The 16,248-nt window shown below is 43.6% G+C and overlaps 1 long non-coding RNA gene and 1 pseudogene across 2 annotated transcripts in view; one reads left to right on the top strand and one right to left on the bottom strand.

The window, feature by feature from the left end:
- Nucleotides 1-5,816: 5,816 nt before the first annotated feature.
- On the top strand, nucleotides 5,817-13,630 carry LOC114676282 (U1 small nuclear ribonucleoprotein C-like; annotated as a pseudogene). Its single transcript, XR_013413600.1, has 2 exons — nucleotides 5,817-13,221; nucleotides 13,534-13,630. The product of XR_013413600.1 is annotated as a U1 small nuclear ribonucleoprotein C-like (transcript).
- Nucleotides 13,475-16,248, bottom strand: part of LOC106997043 (uncharacterized) — a 20,670-nt gene continuing 17,896 nt past the window's right edge. Inside the window, exon 4 of the long non-coding RNA XR_001443150.3 lies at nucleotides 13,475-13,752. This is a non-coding gene — a long non-coding RNA (uncharacterized LOC106997043). The remainder of the gene's footprint in view (nucleotides 13,753-16,248) is intronic.

The following is a 16,248-nucleotide window of genomic DNA, read 5'->3' as shown; positions in this document are numbered from 1 at the left end:
ATAGTTCCTGGAACACCACTAATCCACACACCCACAAACTCATAAGGCAGGCCTCAGGTGATAAGACCTTACCCGGGCCAGCAGTTCATTGGCTGAGCAGCCACCAGTCAGATTCTCTTGAGAGAGTCAAAGACAGTCAGTGGTGTGCACCAGAGTCAGACAACCCTGGAAAGTCGGCACACTAGCAAAGGAAAAGCCTTGACGTGAGAGCAAGAGGCCCCAAGGGGTGGAGGGAGCAGCCACCACCGCCCACCCTCCCAGGTCCTAATCCCTCCCCAGGGAGCCCAGCAACACTCCATCTCCTGCTTTGAGGCATCTTGGAGACAGCCTGCTGTGCCTTCACAATTCTTCTTATCACTTTTTTTCAATTTTAGACCGTATTTATTCACTCCCATCATCAAAATTGAAGAAAGTAACACACAAAGTTTCTCCCTCCTTCTAATTTTGCTTAATTTTATGATTATTGCTGTCAAGATGTATAACTTTTTTTTTTCTTTTGAGATGGAGCCTCTCTCTATTGCCCAGGCTGGGGTGCAGTGGCGCCATCTCTGCTCACTGCAGCCTCCGCCTCCGGGGTTCAAGCGATTCTCTTGCCTCAGTCTCCGAGTAGCTGGAATTACAGGCGCATGCCACCATGCCTAGCTAATTTTTGTATTTTTAGTAAATACGGGGTTTCACCATGTTGGCCAGGGTGGTCTTGAACTCCTGACCTCAAGCAATCCACCCACCTCAGTCTCCCATATTGCTGAGATTACAGGCGTGAACTACTGCACCCAGCCAAGATGTATAACTTTTAAAAAACATTTTATTAAGTAAATTTTCAAAAGGAAGGAGAATAATGTAATGAATTTGATGTGTTAGCACCAACTTCAACCATTATCAACGCTTGGCCAGCTGTGCTTCATCTATATCCTCACCTACATCCACACGTGGATTTCTTTGAATCAAATCCCAGGCATCATGTCATTTCATCTGTATATGTTTCAGTACAGAATATCTAAAGATTAGGACTTTGAAACCTACAATATTGTTTTTACATCTATAAAAACTATAAAATTTAATATAATCAAATATACAGTCAGAGGTCACATTTCTCTGGTTGATATACAGTCTCTTTGGACTGGGATACATATATAAGATCCTTACATTGCTACTGATAAAATGCTTATGTCTCTTTTAATCTACAGAGTCTCCCCCCATCTCTTTTCCTTTCTTGAAATTATTTATTGAAGAACCCAGGGTTCCTATAGCAGAGTTTCCTATAGTCTCATTGCAACCCCAGAATATCATTTGATCAGATTCAGATTTGATTTTTCTTTTTACAAGACTGCTTCAAACCAACCAGGGAACTGTCGGGGGCAGGGGGGGAAGACGACTGCTTCATAGGTGATGGTGGTGATGTGTACGTCTATAACACAAAGGACAATGCCTGTTGCTCTCTTCCTCTAACTCCGTCTCTTTGTCTCTTTTAGTGATATTATCAGCCATTGATGGCTCATATTCACTTATTAGGAATTACAGAATGATCTTTCCAATCTATCATTCCTTCTTTATTAACTGGAAAACTTCTATAGTGACAAAGTCCCTCTTTTCAACTATTTGTTTACCCTAAGGTACATTTTGCAAAGGAAAGATAACATAAATGCCTGATTATTTTCCTTTATCAGTTTTCAAAACAATGGGGTAGTTTTTTAGCATCCTCCAAAAATAAAACCAATGAAGTAACATTTTAAAAATATATCGGGCAGGCCAGGCATGGTGGCTCATGCCTGTAATTCCAGCAGTTTGGGAGGCCGAGGCGGCAGATCATGTGAGGTCAGGAATTCGAGACCAGCCTGGCAAACATGGTGAAAACTCGTCTCCACTAAAAATACAAAAATTAGCCGGGTGTGGTGGTGCATGCCTGTAGTCCCAGCTACTTGGGAGGCTGAGGCAGGAGAATCGTTTGAACCTGGGAGACGGAGGTTGCAGTGAGCTGAGATCACACCACTGCACTCCAGCCTGGGTGACAGAGCAACACCCTGTCTCAAAAAATAAAAATCATTATGTCTCTCTTGAAAAAGAATATCATTATGAATTCATAGATTTAAACTTTTTTATGTATTTCAATTCATTGCCATTATTATCCTTGTTGATTAATACCATTCCATCTTGGCCTGACAAATGCATATTCAGCTTGGTTCCTGAGTGCTTTTGACATGACCACAAATGGCCTTTGATGTTCCAGACTCATCTTGTTCTTTCCCTGCCTTCAACATGTAATCAACGAAGTCTTCAAGGAACCTCGATTTCTTTAGTGTGAAACAATGATTCAAGACCACAGTCTAGGCAGTAGGAGCCCCCTTTATTCAAACTTGAGCCAGTTTGAATGGATTTTCCACCTCGGAGCTGAATAGATGTTGACTAGAATTCTCAATGTTTCCACCAAAATAAGTTATGAAAGAAGCAAATCTGGTCGCACAAACCTAATTTAATCTCTTCCCTTTTTTAGACAACGGTGCCAAGATATTCGATGGAGAAAGAATAATTGTTTCAACAAATGGTGCTGGGACAACTGGATATTCACATGCAAAAGAATGAAGTTGGATCCCTGCCTCATGCATGTTGTGTGTGTGTGTGTGTGTGTGTGTGTGTGTGTATATATATATATATATATATATATAAATTTATATGACAGACAGACACTGTCCTTTGCGTTATAGATGTACACATCACCACCATCAGCTATGAAGCAGTCAGGGTTTTTTCCCCAATTGTTCCCTGGTTAGTTTGAAGCAATCTTGTAAAAAGGAAAATCAAATCTGAATCTGAGCAGTTTATATTCTGGGGCTGTAATGAGACTATAGGAAACTCTGCTATGGGGAACCTGGGTTCTTCAATAAATAATTTCAAGAAAGGAAAAGAGATAGAAGGAGAACCTATAGATTAAAAGAGACATAGGCATTTCATCAGAGGCAATGTAAGAATGTTTCTGTTATATATTACATATTATATATTCATTCATTTATCCAACACACATATATACATACTGCTTCCCTACACGATGCCAGGTACTGTTCCACACACAAAGGATCCAGCAAAATGTACAAAAATTCTAGCCCTTGGCTGGGCGCGGTGGCTCATACCTGTAATCACAGCATTCTAGGAGCCAAGGCTGGCAGGTCACTTGAAGCCAGGAGTTTAAGACCAGCCTGGCCAACATGGTGAAACCCAGTCTCAATTAAAACTACAAAAAAATAAAAAAATTAGCTGAGTGTGGTGGTACATGCCTGTCCCAGCTACTCAGGAGGCTAAGGCACAAAAATTGCTTGAACCCGGGAGGTGGAGGTTGCAATGACCCGAGATTTCACCACTGCAACTCCAGCCTGGGTGACAGAGTGAGACCCTGTCTTAAAAACAAAATAAAATAAACAAAAAGCTTCTGGCCTTTGTGTTGTTTACATTCTCATGGAGAGAAGAAGGCAATAAACAAAACATATACAAAGATTTTATACAGTATAATACATTGAAGATAGTCAATGCTATGGAGAAAAATAAAGCAGGGAAAAGGGGTGGTCAGTAGGGGAACAGGGGAGAGGAGGGATCGCAGTTATAAACAGAGTGATATTTGAGCAAATGTTTGACGGAGGTGAGGGAACGAAACGTGCAGCTAATTGGAGGAAAAACATCCTAGGCAGGGGAAATAGCAAGTGCAAAGGCCCTGAGGTGTGCATGCCTCGTGTGTTCGAGGAATATCCAGGGAGTGGAGTCTGAAGAAGGCAAGTAGGAGGTGAGGTGAGAAAGTGTGAGGAGAGACAAACTCTGCTATTTTATTGGAGCAGAGCACAGCGGCGTGTTTACATCTAAAAAGAGGAGAAATTATTGTGGATGGTGACTCCACAAGGGGAACGTATGCAGCTTGCCTGGTTTAAGATAAGGGTCATAATCAGTGGCACACGGGAGCCGGCACGTACCAACTTGCAACAGTCAAATGTTTAGGAACCTTAAGAGCCAGTTGATAAACACAGCTATTAGTAAAAATTAAATTCCGGATTTATAATTAAATAAGTTATATTTAATAGTATTATATTTAACAATACATATTTAACAGTAGCAGTATTTGGTACTTAGAAAGTGGTAAAGGCAACAAATTGGGGCTTGATTTATTATTTGTTGTCTAGACTTAGGAAAATGACGAAGAAAATGTTAATAATAGAGCTTTAACTTAGAATCATGTCATACTTGGAACCATTACATTGTAAATAGGACAAAAAGTTAAAGAAATACTTTTCTAGCAGTCAAAAACTATTGCCCAAGTCAACAAAGAAGTCACTCACATCATTGATGACACTGATGAACTAGTGAAATGTTGACAAACATCTGAAAGTTAAGGTTCCTCCATTTTAATCTTATAGGTATTAGCCAGCATTTATGTCATAACTACCTGTTTGTCAATATCAACCACAGGTTGGCATACAATATACGCCACGGGTTCAGCAAAAAAAAAGGTTCAGAAACAAGGGTTCAGCAAAAAGCAATGAAAACATTCTAAGGGAATCAATAGGCTAGATGGAATTTAGAATACTGTATAATTTCCTATTATTTGTACATTGGGTGCTACAATTCCTTTATATCAGTAAGATTTATCTGACATTTGCATGTGTTTAAAAAAAACATTTAATTTCTGGAGTGCCAGTTATTAAACATTTACCAGTACACCTCTGGCTACAATCTGATCAAATCCAATTTTACATACCTTAGAGCCCAGACAGATAGAGGAGAGAGAGGCCTCTCAAGGAAGCGAAGCAATTAAAAGGAATGGAGTTACTTCAAAATCATTCTGCTCTAGAATTCAGAGTCAGCTAGGCTGGAGACCAAGAATTCCTTTGTGTTTATATTTATGATACCTTCTATTTACAGTAGGTGATTCTAGCTCTCCATTTATGGTAGTGATACAGTGTCCTTTTCAAGTAAACTTGTTTAAATTACCAAAAAAGACAATTTCAAGAAAAATGTTAAGTAAATGATAATACAGGAAATACACGGAAGTGGTAAAAATTCAAATGATGACCTGCAATGTCTACACTGGGAAACACTAGCTCAGTGATTAAGAACTCAGGCTGGCTGGGCACGGCGGCTCACGCCTGTACGCGCCACTGTACTCAAGCCTAGGCAATAGAACAAGACTTCCCCTCAAAAAATAAAAGAACTCAGGCTTTCAAGCCATATCTGGGCTCAAATTCAGACACTCCTAATTACCATTACCTTTGTGAATTCATTGGCCTCAGCGTCCTTGTCCATAAAACAGGGACGCTGCCAACTCCACAGGGTTGCAATGAGTTGTGAGATACAGGGAAGCCCAGAGCCTGGCACAAATGGGAGCTGACGAAAGAGGGGCTCCAGGGAGGAGCCTCATCTGGGGCCTGGCCTCCTCAGCCCAAAACAGGCAACACCTTCAAATTCCTCTCTGACGTGTACAAAATGTAAATATTAACAAGCACGCACACGCAACAGCAGGACGCACAGCTCCCTGACTCAGCATTCTCCCCTACGGCCCTAAGTGCTTCCCTCTCCTATCTGCTGGAGTAGCAGGTTCTTAGGGGTTCCTTAAACCTCAACAGAGCCCTCAGCGATCAGTCCCTGGTTCTGCTGGGCACTCCGATTATAAAGAGGAAAAGGCTTCTGCCCTGCCCCAGAGAGCCCTTCCCAGCTAGAGCAGGAGACTGGTAAACAAAGTAGAGCTGGTAAACAGACTACCTGATGATGACCACGGGAATGGCATGGTCCCCTAAGTCTCCTTCGGAGCTCCCATTGCTCTTCTCTGTCAGGAATTTTTTTTTTTTTTTTTGAGATGAAGCCTCGCTCTTATCGTCCAGGCTGGAGTGCAGTGGCGCTATCCAGCTCACTGCAACCTCAGTCTCCTGGGTTCAAGTGATTCTCCTGCCTCAGCGTCTTGGGTAGCTGGGATGACAGGTGCCTGCCACCACGCCCAGCTAATTTTTGTATTTTTAGTAGAGACGGGGGTTTCGCCATGTTGGCCAGGCTGTTCTCAAACTCCTGACCTCGAGTATCCGCCCGCCTCTGCCTCCCGAAGTGCTGGGATTTCAGGCATGAGCCACTGCACCCAGCCTCTGTAAGGCTCTTTTGTTTGCAAGGAATGGCGACTCGGTCAAGGCCTCTAGTGACAGGTCTCTATTGTAATAACAATACAGCAGCAACATTGGCGACATTTGTGCTGGAGAGACTGCACTGGCCCCTGGATCCCCACTCCATGCCTCACCAGCTGCTCTGGGCCTGGCAGGCTGACCTCTGCGTTTTGTAACCACCTAACAGCCTCGTCCTTTGGCCTCTGATCGGATTGGCCTTTGGGGATCATGGGCAGGAGATCAGAATGAGGGAGAACACTTGAGAGTACGTATCCTTTCCACTCCTGCTCTGTAGGGCCAGGCTGGCCCAGCTGTCCTCTTATCCAGACCCCCACAGTTCCTGCCCTGTCACCCTGTCTTGAGGCTGCTAGGTATCTGATAACTACTTCCTCCCTTCGCCTCATCAGGCCTAGGAGTACTAAAGACTTCTCAGCCAGTTATAGCCCAGGGTGTTCCACCATTCTTTGTCCCTTCATCTGACCTATACCTTTGTAAATTGTCTCTCACCCTCTCTCTCCTCAGTTACCCAATTTGGGTGTCCTGCCCAGACCCAGACCACTACCTGCTTACAGAGTGCTTCATATGCATCAGCAGGCCCTTCTCCGCATCTTATGTCCATTAACTCATTGAAGCATCAAAACGACCCTATGAAGCAGACACCAGGAACAGCCCAGTTTACAAGTGAGGAAACTGAGACACAGAGTACTCAGTTACTTACTCAAGTTTACATGGTGGGAAGTAGCAGGGCCAGGCAGTGTCTCTGCTGACCCCACTCCGTGTTAGGATATGTACAAGAATAGGAAAGTGCGTGTCTATTTTCGCTTCCCGGAGCACAGGACCAGCCACACCGGCAGGTTTCTGGCACTCTGGAGTGTAGTTCAGAAATGGAAAGCTCACCCAGGCCCCACTGGGGTCTGACGCCTCACTATCTCCTAGCCGCTGGTGTTGCCACATCGGTGTGACTCAGTCACATTTGGTCTGCTTCTCCTGCTGCTAGCACCCTGCTTCTCTCTGCTCTCCTCCCATCCCCACTGCTTCTGCCTTCTTTGTGTGTCCTTTAATTTCTACTCCTTACCAACTACTGCTGACTCAAACTCCCCAAGAGGGGACCACTTGATTCGGCCAGCCACTAGTCCACTTTAAAAGTCACTGGTCTCGGCAGGACACGGTGGTTCCCAGCTGTCATCCCAACATTTTGGAAGGCTGAGACAGGGATCACTTGAGGCCAGGAGTTCAAGACCAGCCTGGCAACATAGCGAGACCCTGTCTCTCTACAAAAGAAAAGTAACTGGGCATAGTGATGTGTGCCTATAGTCCCAGCTACTCAGAGGTGGAAGGATCACTGTGTCCAGGAGTCCAAGGCTGCAGTGAGCTACAATCATGCCACTGAACTTCCAGCCTGGGTGACAGAGCAAGAACCTGTCTCAAAAAGAAAATTAATAAATTTTTAAAAAGTCACTGTCTTGTCCCTGAGTCAGGAGATGCATGGTTACCCGATGGGATATAGGGGTCAATGGAAGGGAAGACATCAGCAGACCCACTACAGGATTGTTTCATGGCAAAGTAAACAGAGACACACACAAGCAGGAGATTGCACAGCCTGCTTCCAGGCAAAGGTATACACATTCTCATGGTGGGTGGGGAAGTGGATATACCCTCCCAGCCTCTCACAACTGTTCTGGAAGCTCTGGCTGCATACTGGCTCTCCCCAGTAGCAAGAAGCTGATGCAAAACAACCCTTGCACATTACCATGAGACTAGGTGATGCAAGATTCAGTTTCCCAGGAGCACCCCAGCAGACTGGGGCCTCAGGCCTACCCCAAGACCATTCCTGCAAGTGTCCACTGGTCAGCAGTCAAGGCTACAATGAGAGGGCCACCTAGTGCAGAAATACAGACCAGGCCAACAACACAAAAGAAGCCACTAAGGGCCCCTTCACTGACCTCTCGGAGTGTAGCAGACGCCCAGGTCTTGACAGGCTCCTCTATAGCACATTCCTTAGGCACCCTCCACTCCAATGTCCCCGAACTTCCCACAGTTCACAAACATACCGAGTTCTTTCATGACTCTGTGTCTCTGCCCCGGACCAGTCTCTCAGCCCAAAAGGTCTTTTCCTGCCTTGTTCCGGCAAACTACTTCCTATTCATCCTTCGAAAGATGCTCCTGAGAAAACCTCCTCAGATACCCCAAGCCCGATCAGCTGTCCTGTCTCCTGAGTTCTTCCCTCTTGGTCCTCTGGAACAGCATTCACCTGGTGATACACTGACTTTTATTTTTTTTTAACCTGTCTGTTCTCTCTCTCTCTTAAACCAAGAACCAAGAGCAAGGCCTGTGACTGATTCCGTTTTATATTTTAGGGACCTTCCCCAGACCAGGAACACACTAGATGTTCCCCAGGCAAGTATTAAAGAACTGAATAGATGAAGAGCAAGGAACATCATCAGAAAACGGTAAATAGCGTGGTGACTGTTGTTTCCCCAAAGCAAGCAGAGCCTGAGACAAAGCTTAGATGAAGTTTATTTAGGAAAGGCTGGGCATGGTGGCTCACACCTGTAATCCCAGCACTTTCAGAGGCTGAGGTGGGCGGATCACCTGAGGTCAGGAGCTTGAGACCAGCCTGGCCAACATGGTGAAACCCCATCTCTACTAAAAATACAAAAATTAGCCAGGCGAGGTGGCATGCACCTGTGATCCCAGCTACTCAGGAGGCTGAGGCAGGAGAATCGCTTGAACCCAGGAGGCAGAGGTTGCAGTGAGCCGAGATTGCACCACTGCACTCCAGCCTGGGTGACAGAGAGAGGCTCCCTCTCAAAAAAAAAAAAAAAAAAAAGACATTTATTTAGAAAAGTGATTCCAGGCAACAGGACTGAGGGACTGGGGAGAGGGGAGTAGGCGAGGAAAGAAAGCCAGCACAGGTGCATTATCCGCCGCTCACTGCCTTAGGTAACTGAGGCTCAATCCGGCTGGGGGCTTCTGAGGCGCTGTGTGTGTAGAAGGAACCTCAGAATTGTCCACTGAGAGAGAGAAATGGGAGGTCTTCACCCTCTAGTTCTCATCCCCAGCTCATCAAAGGGTACCCCCTATCATGGTAAGTACCCTGCAAGTCCAGAAGGCAACCAGGAGGCAAATGTGTCCTGTGCCATGCTGCAGGATCCAGGAGACGTCAGGCAGCCAAAGCCAGAGCCGTCGGCCACACCTGCACAAAACTGGTTGCTGCGGCAGTGGCTGAAGTTGTAGCTGGGCCAAGAGGATGTGCCGCATCCATTTAAGTCTGTATAAGAGTAGGTGAAGTTAAAGGTAGAAAAGCCGGGTTAAGGTTATATTGTAGAGGGCCTTGAACATCAGCCCAAAGCTTTATTTGCCACTCAGGATTTCCACACAATGCAGTAATATAAATGGCAGTACCAAGGGGGTGATTTGAGTTCCTTTCGCCTCCTCCCTCAATAAACCCAATCTGCCATTCTCCAAAAAAAAAAATATATATATATATATAATCTTAGTAAAAACCATGCAAGTCCTCTCCTCCTACTCCCATTAATCAGTTGCCATGCTTAAGCCACTCTATAGAAATACTAAGCACCCAGTCGGGTGCAACTGTCTACCTTACCTTTCTATGAGGAAACTCCAATAAATAAATTGTTTCAATGCTTAGATCTTTATTTGTATACATCTTTAAGATTAAAAAAAAAAGGCAGAACTTAGGAACCTTTAAGAAAGAAACCAGTCAAGGTGGCTCATGCCTGTAATCCCAGCACTTTGGGAAGCCAAGGCAGGAGGATTGCTTGAGTCCAGAAATTTGAGACCAGCCTAGGCAACATAGCAAAGACCCTGAAAAGAAAAGGGAAAGAAAAAAGAGAAGAGAAAAGAAAAGGAAGGTGGGGGAAAGAATGAGAGAGAGAGAAAGAGAAGGAAGGAAGGAAGGAAGGAAGGAAGGAAGGAAGGAAGGAAGGAAGGAAGGAAGGAAGGAAGGAAGGAAGGAAAGGGAAGGAAAGAGAGAGACAGAAAGAAAGAAAGAAAGAAAGAAAGAAAGAAAGAAAGAAAGAAAGAAAGAAAGAAAGAAAGAAAGAAAGAAAGAAAGAAAGGGGGAGAGAAAGGAAAGCAAACAAACCAGTCAAGAGGGCCCTCCTTATTCAATCCATAAGGAGTCTTCAGATGATGGGGAAGTTCCATTCTAATTTCCAAAAAGACTTAGATAAATTATAGGAGAAAGAAAAAAATCCACATTCAAATTGGAAAAGAATCAAGTAGGATACACCTGGAGAATACATGGGGTGCAAGGACACTACTCTTTTAATAATTAGACAGGACATCTACAATGAGAGCTGGCCTCTGGGACACCTAACATTCTCTGATTTGCCACTATTCAGAACAGTATGGGAAGCACTTTCCTATCTCCTCCTGACTCTGGAGGAACACCTATATGAAAATCTGCCACAGTTGCTGTCTCTGTCCTTTTGTGGTAAATTAGATTTTCTCGAACAGTCAAAGATCAAAGGCAAGATGAGAGATTAAGATTTATTTTCTTATATGAGTCATAGCCTGGATCACCAAACAGAGTTCACCAAATGTTTTGAGCAGCGATGACAAGACTGAGACAAGATTATGGAGTTCTGGTGTGACATTTAATTAAAACTCTTCATCTGATCAAGGGCACTGTCACTATTGGTGACAATGTAAATTACCCATCACCCAGAAATTCTGCCTCTGGGAATTTATCCTAAGACACTAATAAAGAATGTGGGCTTACACTTAGCTACACGAATATTCACCAGACTGCTCTTTTAAAAAGCAAAAATTGAGAAACAGTTTAAATTCCCAAAAGAAAGGGATTAGTTTAAAAAAAAAAAAAAAAAAGATAGATGTAAGACTGGGCACGGTGGCTCACACCTGTAATCCCAGAACTCTGGGAGTCCAAGGCAGGATCACTTGAGCTCAGGAGTTCAAGACCAGCCCGGGCAACATGCTAAAACCCTATCTCTACCAAAAATACAAAAAATTAGCTGGGCATGGTGGTGCATGCTTGTGGTCCCAGCTACTCAGGAGGCTGAGGTGGGAGGATGAGGTCAAGGTTGCAGCGAGTCAGATCACGCCACTGCACTCCAACCTGGGTGACAGAGTATAGACACCGTCTCAAAAAAAAATTTTTAAAGATAGGTGTTCCATGCTGCCATAAGTGTAAACACTATATATATGTACACACACACACACATATTTATATATTATACTCTAACATAAGGTTAAAAGAATCTGTAGTATTCCCCAGGTTAATATTGGATGGATGGGATTATGAATATTTTAGATGTTCTCTTTGTATGATTTGCCCATTATGAGCACGAACTGTTTTTATGATACAGAAAAATAATGAACAAAATTCACTGGTTAGGGGTGCAGTTTAGAGTCCCATTGCTCAGGCTTAAAGTGAGCATAAATTTCCCTCTTTTTCTGGCTGCAGCTCATGAAGCAGTTTAGTCCAATAGACATTATCCACCTTCTCCAGGGCATGCCCAGCACTGCAAACTGCACAAAGGTGGGGACACAAAGGTGAAGATGGGGTACGTTCCCTCCCCCTGAGAGATTCAGGCCAAGTCAGCATACATACACCTCAGCAGAAACGCACTGGACATCTCAGGGAAGCCTAGAGTTTGAAGCACTCCTGGGCCTCCCAGAGACGAGATACTACATTAAAGTGCGTTGTAAGGCAGCACTATACTAATGTAGGCTTCCAAATGCCTCCCATCGGAGGAACCAGCTCACAGGAGAAGCTAAGTGCTCTCCGGAGAGCTGGGGTGTGGAGTGAACAGCACGTGAGGAAATGGTTATGTGACATCTTTATGGCAAGCACATACAGGCAGGATTTTTTAAATGTCGCAGCTATCCTTCCAGTAGGAATACTCATCCGACAGAGTAATAATACTTTCCTCCTATAGAAGAATACTACAAAGACACTATATTAAAGGAAGACATTTCACTTTCCTTTGATACTAGACATCTTCTGTCTTCTTGTCTGAGTTTCAAGTGTGCTGATGCCGATTTTCTTCATTGCAGTTGCATGCTGCCCTCTAGTGTTTGTCCATATTATTACACCCTGTTGTAATAGGTTGAAGGTGGAGGGGAGGGAGCTCTGGGGGAAAGGAAATGTGCTGGACATGGGATAGAACTGTCAAAAGCACGCAAACAATAGCCACTTAAATGGTGAAACATAATCAATGGTCCTATTTTTTCTGTAGCAATAAAAAATGTTCTTGTTTTGGGTCGGAATAACAACAGCTAATATTTATTTACCATGTGCCAGGCACAATGCTAAGGGCATTGCAGACATTAAATCATTTAACCCAATAGAAGAAATAAGACGTAGTGTTTCATAGATCAGTAGGGTGATTATAGTTTAGAATAGCCTATTGTATATTTCAAAATAGCTAAGAGCATAATTCAAATGCTTCCAGCAAAAAGGAAGGACAAGTATTTAAGGTGGTGGCTGTCCCAATTACACTGCTTTGTTCTTAACAAGTTATATAAATGTATTAAATTATCACATGTACCCCCAAAATATGTATATCTATTATGTATCAATAAAAAATAAAATTCTAAAAAATTTCATCCAACAATCCAAAGAGGGGAGAACTATCAACTGCTCTGTGCATGTGCAGTGCTTCAATGTCACATCAAAACAAAGCAAAATCAGGGAACAGAGTGATTAATGGGCTACAGAGCAACATGCCTAAGTTTTGTTGTGACTTCTGCAATACATACCTCACCCATGCCTGTCCATCTGTGGGAACCTACCACTGCAGTGGGAGGAAACACAAAGAGAATGTGAAAGACTACTACCAGAAATGGATGGAACAGCAGGCTCGGAGCCTGGCTGACAGAACAAAGACTGCATCTCAACAAGGAAAAACACCTCCGACTCTGTTCTCTGCTCCTCTTCCTGCAGGGGCGATGATCCAACCTCTCCCACCCGGGCTCTTTCTGTTCTTCACCAGGTATGATGCCAGCAGCCCGTCAGAGAGGCCCTCCCATGATGCCAATGATGGGCCCCCCTCCTCCTGGATGATGCCAATGGGATGTGCTCCTGGAATGAGGCTGCCCATGGGAGGTGATATGGTTCTGTGTCCCCACTCAGATCTCACCTCGAGTTGTAATAATCTTCACATGAGGTGGGAGGGACCCGGTGGGAGTGAATAAGTCTCACGAGATCTGACAGTTTTGTAAAGGAGAGTTCCCCCACACACGCTCTCTTGCCTGCTGCCATGTAAGACATGCCTTTGCTCTTCCTTTGTCTTCCACCATGATTATGAGGCCTCCTTAGCCATATGAAACTGTGAGTCCATTAAACCTTTTTCCTTTATAAATTATCCAGTCTCAAGTATGTGTTTATCTGCAGCATGAGAACAGACTAATACAGGAGGCCACATGCCAATGATGCCTGGGCCGCCAGTGATGAGTCCTCCCACCCTCCCACAATGGTGCCCACTTGGCCCCAAATGACTTGACCAGACAGATAAGAATAGAGGCAAGCCTCTTTAGATCAGTTTTATATTACTTGTTCTGCTTCACTGGGAGATCATGGTGCTGTGACTCAGGGTGTTTTCTTAACAGCATGACAAAGAAGACTTGCTCCTCCTTCCTATCAAAAAGAGAATGGTATTGGAGGGGAGAAGTGGGACCAGAAAAAGTGCAGTTTTCATTTGTATTGTGAAATGTGAAAATAAAATTATCAACTCTATCAGTTAAAAAAAAAAAGGAGCAAAATCAAGGGATACAAGATGGATAGAGGAATATCAGAATGAAGATACACGCAGATGGCAGGGTCAGTGCTCTGTACTGCTGTTATATTAACTGTAGTTAATAATATCTGGGTGGGGAGCTTTCAATTTACCCTCAAAAGTAAACCATTTCCTTTCCTTTTTAAAAAACAACTTTTTTGAGATATAGTTCACATACCATACAATTCACCCACTTGAAGTGTACCATTCAGTGGTGTTTAGTATGTTCACAGAGACGTGTAAGAACACCACAATGAATTCTAGATCGTGTTCATCACCCCAAAAGAAACCACATGCCCATCAGCAGTCACCCCCCATTTCCCCAAACTCCACTGATTCTAGAAAATCATGACTCTACTTTCTTTACAGATTTGCCTGTTTTGCCTATTCTATATTTCATACAAATAGAATCACACAATATATACACGGTCCTTTGTGACTGGCTGCTTTCCTTTAACGTAATGCTTTCAAGATTCATCCATGTTGTAGCATATATAATTCATTTATTTTTATCACTAAGTAATATTCCATTGTAAGGACACACTACATTTTAATTATCCATTTATCAGTGGCTGAATGCTTGGATTGTTTCTACTTTTTAACTATTACAAATAATGCTGATACAAACATATGTGTACAAGTTTGTGTGCGGACCTATGTCTTCATTTCTCTTTGGTGGAACTGAAGTGGAATTGCTGGGTCATAAGGCAACTCCATGTTTAACATATTGAGGAACTTCCAGACTGTCTTCCCAAAGCAGATGCACCATTTTCCATTTCCTCCAATAGGGTATGAGAGTTCCAGTTTCTCTGCATTCTTCCCAATACTTGTTACTGTCTTTTTAGCTATAGCCATCTTAGTGAGTGTGAAGTAGTACTTCATTGTGGTTTTGTTTTGCATATCCCTGATGGCTAACGATGTTGAGCATCTTTTTGTGTAAAATCACTTCTTTTTAGCAGGGACATGAATGAAGCTGGAAGCCATCATTCTCAGTAAACTAACACAGGAACAGAAAACAAAACACCACATGTTCTGACTCATAAGTGGGAATTGAATAATGAGAACACATGAATACAGTGAGGGGAACATCACACACTGGGGCCTGTCAGGGGATGGGGGCAAGGGGAGGGAGAGCATTGGGACAAATACCTAATAGATGTGGGGCTTAAAACCTAGATGATGGGTTGATAGGTGCAGCAAACCACCATGGCACACGTATACGTATGTAACAAACCTGCACGGTCTGCACATGTATCCCAGAACTTAACGTAATATAAAGAAATATCCAAAAAACTCACTTATTTTTGATACTGGTAATACAGTAGTCACACAGACCACATTAGCATAAACTACTTTTTCTTTTGTTAGCATTCTAAACATCTCAGATAAAATTGTATGTAACAAACAATAAAAGAGATGGGGTTGAACATTCTGAAGATGGTAAGTCATTAATTCATTTATTTGAGCCCCGCTTAGAGGCAAGAGATGGTGCTGGGTGCTGGGAGCAGGGCAGACAGCCACACTGGGGCAGCCTCTGCCCACATGGAGCTCAACATTCTATCAGATGGGCTGGCCTTAAACAACTATTTACATAATTAAATAATCACATGCATAAAAAGCTCTGTAAAAGACAAGTAGCAGAGGCTCTGAAACTTATACCAAAGGGTCCTGATGTCATCTAGAGGTACACACTTGGATCCTCAGGGTGTACATGGTAAATGTGGTCATGGGTGGAGATAAGCTTATTTAGGGAAAAGGGGTAGATTTAGAAGAGAAGGGAGATCAGGGATGAGGCATGAGTCACTGCAATATGTAAAGGTTTCATAGAAGAATATTAGCCAAGCAGAAGAGTTAAGGAGGAAGACTAAAGAGGTAGGATGAAAACTGAGAGTTATCCAAGCTAAGAGATGAGACAGTCTCAAGGAGACAGGAAATCACAATACTGGAAACTGCCAAGAGGAGATGTACAACATGATGACCAAAAAATCTCCATCGGATTCAGCACCAGAGATGTTATGGTGACCTTAGCAGCAGTGGATGTGGCTGAATGGTGGGAGGTGAAATCAGCCTGGAGTGAAGTGAGCACTGTGGGAGAGGTAAGGAAACAGATAATACAAGTGGTCAGCTCCTTCAAATCTGTGTCGGTAAAAGGCAGAGAGGGGGAATTAGCAGCAGGCAGATATCTGGTCAAGGGAGGGCTGCATTTAAGATGGCAAGATGAGGCGTGTTTAAATGTAGACAAGAAGGATCCACTCCACTGGTAAGGACAGGAGGATGAAGATACAGAGAGACGGCATAGCTCAGTGACAAACAGCTCAGCTGCTGGAGCTAGACCACTTGGGTTCAATTCTAGCTTC

The sequence above is a fragment of the Macaca mulatta genome, chromosome 2 (genome assembly GCF_049350105.2).
Source record: "Macaca mulatta isolate MMU2019108-1 chromosome 2, T2T-MMU8v2.0, whole genome shotgun sequence".
NCBI classification, from domain to species: Eukaryota; Metazoa; Chordata; class Mammalia; order Primates; family Cercopithecidae; genus Macaca; species Macaca mulatta.
This window is presented reverse-complemented; position numbering and strand designations above follow the sequence as displayed.